The following is a 6,306-nucleotide window of genomic DNA, read 5'->3' on the forward strand; positions in this document are numbered from 1 at the left end:
TTATGTGGTGAATGTGCTGACTTTCCTAGCGTGAGTTAACTTTGGCCTGTTGCTTTAACAAGGGGTATCTACATAAAACTCACCTTAAACTAACTTAGTCTACATATACTTCTAATGCTAATTTGGTTTATACTAACTTAATCTATATGTTAATTTTGGCTTAAAAACAGACAGGTGGGGGAGTCTTAAACTTCCTGGTCCTCGAGTCAGTCTTAGGGAACCATATTCCTACAAGATCACTAACTGGCTTTATTGCAATGGTTGGGGGTGATGTTTTACCCTTACAGGGTACCGTAATAACAGTAAAACTCACAGCAGAGAAATTGAATACCGGCCAGTACAAGGACACAAGGGAGAGCTCGTAAACTGGGCCCTGCCTCAGTTTCTTCCCAGTCTAGGCCCTGCCTTAGAATGGGAGGCAGCATCCTTACCAGCTTGTGTTGCCTGCATGGCCCCATCAATTTTTCATATTAGTTACTGAACATTGAGTCATCTTTATGGTGTTTGAAATCAGAGGCAAATCATAGAAGTAAAAAAATTAATTAAATAAAATATAGCACTATGTATGTGTCTTTGTGCTGCAGGAAAAGATCCAGCTCACTCTCCCTGCATAAGTCAGTCAGAAATTAACTGTAACAAAATAAAGGTTATGAAAAAGACAGTCAAGAGGTTCAAACCATCAGCTTTGCCCATCCATTTTGGGGCAGGGTAGGAAAAAACACAGGGTTTAGACAAAGAATAAAGGACTTAAGCAAGCTATAAATTTAAATGTGTGAGTTTAAAGATTTTTAAATGGAGAATGGATGACTAAGAAAACTGGGACAGTCCTGGGTAAGGTCCAAAAGTAGAGGTGGTATTCACCAGACTGGGATTGTTTGGTTATTGTCTGACTTAAGAAGTGTAAGAGAAATCTAGCATCAAGTTCAAGTTCCTGCTAGGCAAATTACAACTAGTCTAGATGGTCTATCAGGGCTCTGTCTCAAGTTCATGCATATCCTCTCATTCCCTAGTCCCTAATAAATGTAGCTTTCCTTATGTAAGTTATCATTCCTTTTTTATTCTGGTTATTTCATCACTCCTCTTGGAATAGAGTTCACAGAGACATAGGCACGCCACATGAGTCAAGAGGCATAGCGGAACTCTGTTTCTCACTTACACCATGTTCTTTTCCCATTCTAGAAAATGAACCCCAGAAGTATAAATTACTCTACAGCTACCACAAAGCTAGACTTCTATATCAGTTCATTCTTTTACAATAATCATACCAAAAAGTTAACAGTGGAATCAAATCCTAGACTTCTGTATTAGTGTTCTAATGCTGCATAACAGATTGCCACGAACTTAGCTGCATCAAAATCACATATTTGTTTTCTTATTTTCCATGGGTCAGGAGTCTGGGCATGACTTAGCAGGGTCTGCTCAGGGTCTCACAAGGTTGTATTCACGGCATTAACCGGACTGCACACTCATCAAAGGCTCGGGTGGGGAAGAATCTACTTCCAATTTTATTTCAATTGTTGAGAAAATGTATTTCTTGGCGGTTGTATGACTGGGGACTCAGTTTTTTGCTGGCTATTAGCTAGAGACTGTCTCAAGGTCCAAATCACAGTTTCTGCCCAATCAAAAGGAGATTGTAACAAGCCATGAACACCAGAAGGCAAGCATGAAGAGGGTCACTTTAGGGTCTGTCTGCCACAACTTCTGTAACAGTGTCTTGACCATGACTTCTCCATAGCCACCGAACTGGCCACCTAGGCTACAGGTCTTAGTATTCTCTAGTAGTAACAATCTCATTCTTCTGCAAGCAAATGGAGTTACCATCTGACCCAGTAAGGCCACTCTTAGGTACATACCTAAGAGAAATAACACATGTTCACACAAAAATGTGTACATGAGTATTTGCAGCAGCAAAATTCATAATAGCCAAAAGGTGGAAACAACCCAACTATCCATCACCTGGTGAATGGACAAATAAAATGTGGTCTACTCAAACAATAGAACGTTATTCAACAACAACAAAAAAATAAAGAACTAAGACATGCTACAATATGGATGAGCCTCAAAAATCAAAACATCATATTTAGTGAAAAAAAAATAACAGTCACAAATGACTGCTCCTATTGTGTTATTCCATCATCTAAAATGTTCATAACAGACACATCTACAGAATGAAAAGTAGATAGGGGTTGACATGGGCTGAGGGAAGAGGAGAATGGGAAACAACTGTCAATGTGAAAGGAGCTTCTTTATAACATAATAAAATATTCTACATTTAGGTTATGGTTATGGTTGTATGACTGTAAAAATAGTAAATATTTTAAAAGAATGAATATTATGGTATGTCAAGAAAGTTTTTTTTCCAAAAAAAAAAAGGCCTACAAGTTTTCTCATTTTAAAAAATGCAGTCTCAAGTGTATTGGATAGATAGTGAAGTATTTTCACTTACGTGATTTATAGGAACTGTAAATATTCCAAATTCGGATTCTCCCAGAAAACCTACGCTGTAATGAGATTTTTTTAGTACAGACATGAAAAAGAGAAAACATGGTACATAACATGGCAAATGGTTTTCTCAACAGTCCAGCAAAAATAATTTAGTTTCTTAAAAGTTTGTGACAGAATCCATTTCTGCATACTTTGGTAAAGATTTCTTCTTTTTCTCCCATTAACTCAAATATTAAGTAGACACCAGTAGTTTTAAAAAAGATAGTAATTTCCAGGCCAGCAGGTGGCATAGTGGCTAAGGTGCTTGACTCCCACATGGCTGGCCTCAGTTTGAGTCCTGTGCCTAGTGGCTTGAAACTCACACCAAGCGTGTGTGTGTGTGTGTGTTTGCGTGTGTGCCTAAAATCCCTCTGGGAGGTGATTTCTCACTTTCTCTCTCTCTGTTTCTCTCTGTCTCCAGTGAGTGCATGCACCCTATAGCAAAAATATTTCTTTAGAAAAAAATAGCAATTTTCCAAATAACTTTGTGTTTCAGAATAGGAAACTTCAAGAGACAGAACTAAGGTTATCCTCTCCTTGTGCAGACAGTTGGCACCAGCACTAGATATCTTCAAGTGAAAGAGTAGCTGATTTTCAAGGTGACAGTTTCAGCAAGCCTCCAGAGAGCTAGCAGAGCCAGAAACCTGAGCCAGCCAGGCTCACCTGCTGATAACCAGTCTACAGATGAACTCAGACAAGCACTGTTTAAAGATATATTTCACACATTTATTGACTCGCACATTCCCAGCTCTCTCTCCATCCAACCTCCTGACACTTCCATCTGCCCTATTGCACAGACCCACATGGAATGCTAACTAGCTAAGAAGAGGCTCCCTCTCTCTAAGTCTCTTACCTGCTGTGGATGTGCCATTCTTTCAAAGCAGTGGTATTTCCTGTAACTTCCTTAGCGTTCTAGGTGATGCCTGCTCTCCCATCCTTCCTTATCACCTATGGAGGTAGAGAGAAAACAAAAGTGCAGAATATCCCCCATACAAATCTAAGTCTCAGAGATAACAGCACAGCTTTTCTTCCAGAGCTGTTACTTAATATCTAGGTGACTTGGTGACTTTCTACGGTTTCCCCAAAGAAAAAGATAAGCCTTTTACTTAGCTCAGAAAATCCTTCTGGAAACATCCCATTTTGGGGATATTTATTCCAGAGGTCAAGGAAGCAAGTTCAGAGTTCAGCTTAAGGTTCCAGCAGCTGATAACTCCCTGCAGTCACCTAAACAGGGGACTGCACCCAGCTTCTTCTTTTTTTAAGAGAGAGATTTTTACTATAGGGCATGTGCACTTGCCAGAGAGACAGAGACAAACAGAAATACAGAAAGTGAGAAATCTTCCCCTAGGGGGATGGCAACACCGCAATCCTTTCTCTAGTCTCCTGTCAGGATTTAGGGAATGCACACATTCTCGCCCGGCATGAGTTTTAAGCTGCCGGGTCCAGAACTCGAAATGCTGTGGATTACGTGGGAATTCAGTGATGTAACCATTACGTCATCTGCTGGTCCCTCATCCAGCTTTTTAGCTGTTTGGAGAAAAACAGACGGGCACGTCATCTTGTCCCTTGTCTTTTGCAAAGACTCGGCTACCTCAGACATGTTTTGACCCAATTTTCAAGACATTTATAGCCAACAGGGTTTCTTCAACCATATCCCCAGGAAGCTCTCAGTAAGTTTACTATTTAGAATTGAGCTCTTGGGGCTTGTCTTTGAAGCCACTGTTTTAGTCCATTCTGTTGCTAGAAAATATACAATTCTGGGGTAATTTATAAAAATAGAGGTTTATCCAGCTCACATCATGGAGGTGCAAGGTCGAGGAGCCACATCTGGTGGAGGTCCTCTCAGCTACATTACAATATGAAAGAGGGCAGGAGGGCACACACCTGCACCCTGCATCACTATTTTATTTCCTCTCTTTATAAACCCACCAGGCTTCAATAATGGGGGCCCTACCCTAAAGACCTTAATATAAATCTCATCCCAAAGGCCTCTCCTTTATTTTTATTTTCTTTTTCTTCTTCTTTTTTAATTTGCTAGAGGGCACACTTGGTCACCAGAGAAATACAGAGGGAGGGAGAGAAAAGGAAAGTGAAAAGGCACCCCCCCCCGGGGAGGGGGGATGGCCACACCACAATCCCTTCTCCTTCACTTTTCCTTTTGAGATTTTTGGACACACACACACACACACACACACACAAACCCAGTGTATTTTTCAATCTGCCAGGTCCACGACATGCAGTTGGCCATGTGGGATCCAGCTGCCTTAACCACCAAATTACTAGCTGGCCCAGCCCCCCCTTTAAGTATCATAGTTAAATTAAGTTTTTATCCTTTGAATCCCATCACATCACAACTAAATCTCAACATATAAATTTTGGGACACCCAAACATAGTGCCCACCAAGATTTGGTACTGTCGTTTGAGTGTGTGAAAAGCGTTCTCCACTCTTAGCTAGTCTTGAGAAAGGTGAATAGTAAAAGGGCATTTTTTTTCAGATTCTATTAAACTATCACTTGAAATTTTAACAATATTCAGGTTTTATTGTGTTTTTTAAAGTTCCTAAAGACATAATCAAAGATGAAAACCAAAGTTTTCTTTTTCTTTTTTTTTTTTTAAGAGGTTTTTGCTATAGGGTATGTGCACTCACCAGAAAGAGAGAGAGAGACAGAGAGGCAGAAAGCAAGAAATCACTCCCTGGGGGGATGGCCATGCCACAATCCCTTCTCCTCCATTCTCCTCTCAGGAGCTTGGGCACACACACATACACACACACCTGGAGTGGGTTTAAGTCACTAGATCTGGGACTTAAACCATGTTCGACTACATGGAAGTCCAGTGACATAGCCATTACGCCAACTGCTGGTCCCAAAACCAGAGTTTTCTGATATTCAAATTATGAATCCTCTTCCTACTCACATATTACCATCTTATTATTTAAACCCCTACTTCCCCCCAAAAAAAACAAACAAAAAACACTTTTTCCTATATTGAACTATTGTGAGGAAACAGTGGGAAGGACAGGGGGCAGCTGAGACCCAGAAAATGCAGCTACCAATGCACGTAAATCAAAATTGTGAAGGCAAGCTCAGCAGAGGTCTCTGACATGTTCTCACAGCCCCTGCTAACTCTAGAATTTCCCCTCACTTCTGCTCCTCGGTGGCTCCCAGCTTCAGGGATGCCGGTGTGAGAGAGTCTCACAGACTCACAAGCAGGACATGCTGCCTCCAGTTCCGCTTTATTGTTCCTCTCAGGCCGGCTGCCTAAAAAATCATGTTTGTTCTCCCACTTCCTTTGTCAATACTTCCTCTGGCCGCCAAAACAAACATGCAGCAATACAGTAACACACCAACCCTAGAACTGGAACAACAGAGAAAATATGAAAATCTCACTGTATCTATGTGATACAGGAACATAAAACCTCAACTTCTGGGAGAAAAGATAAAAAAGTACATGCAATCTATCTGTGTTTTTCTCTCCTCCTTCCCCAACCTCATCTTCCTTCGCCATCTTACACCAAAATACTCAGTTTCTTCATCCTGGGATCTCTGCCAGAGGGTCAAGGACATTACCCTCACAGCCCTTCTGGAGCTGCTCACATTTGATCCAGCAAGACTGGGTTGCTGGGCTCAAGTCAGCCACATTAGACTTGGTATGAGTTTAAGTGTTGAAAATCTTTCAGGGAAGCTCCAGAAGGCTCATTTATGTAATATGTTACCTTTCTTTCCAGTGGCTCCACCAACTGAGCTTCAGAAACCATGATATCCTGGGAACCAGCAGTTAGCGTAATGGCTATGTCGCCGGACTCCCATGGAGGCGACCGC

The sequence above is a fragment of the Tupaia chinensis genome, unplaced genomic scaffold (assembly GCF_000334495.1).
Source record: "Tupaia chinensis unplaced genomic scaffold, TupChi_1.0 Scaffold000062_1, whole genome shotgun sequence".
NCBI lineage: Eukaryota > Metazoa > Chordata > Mammalia > Scandentia > Tupaiidae > Tupaia > Tupaia belangeri.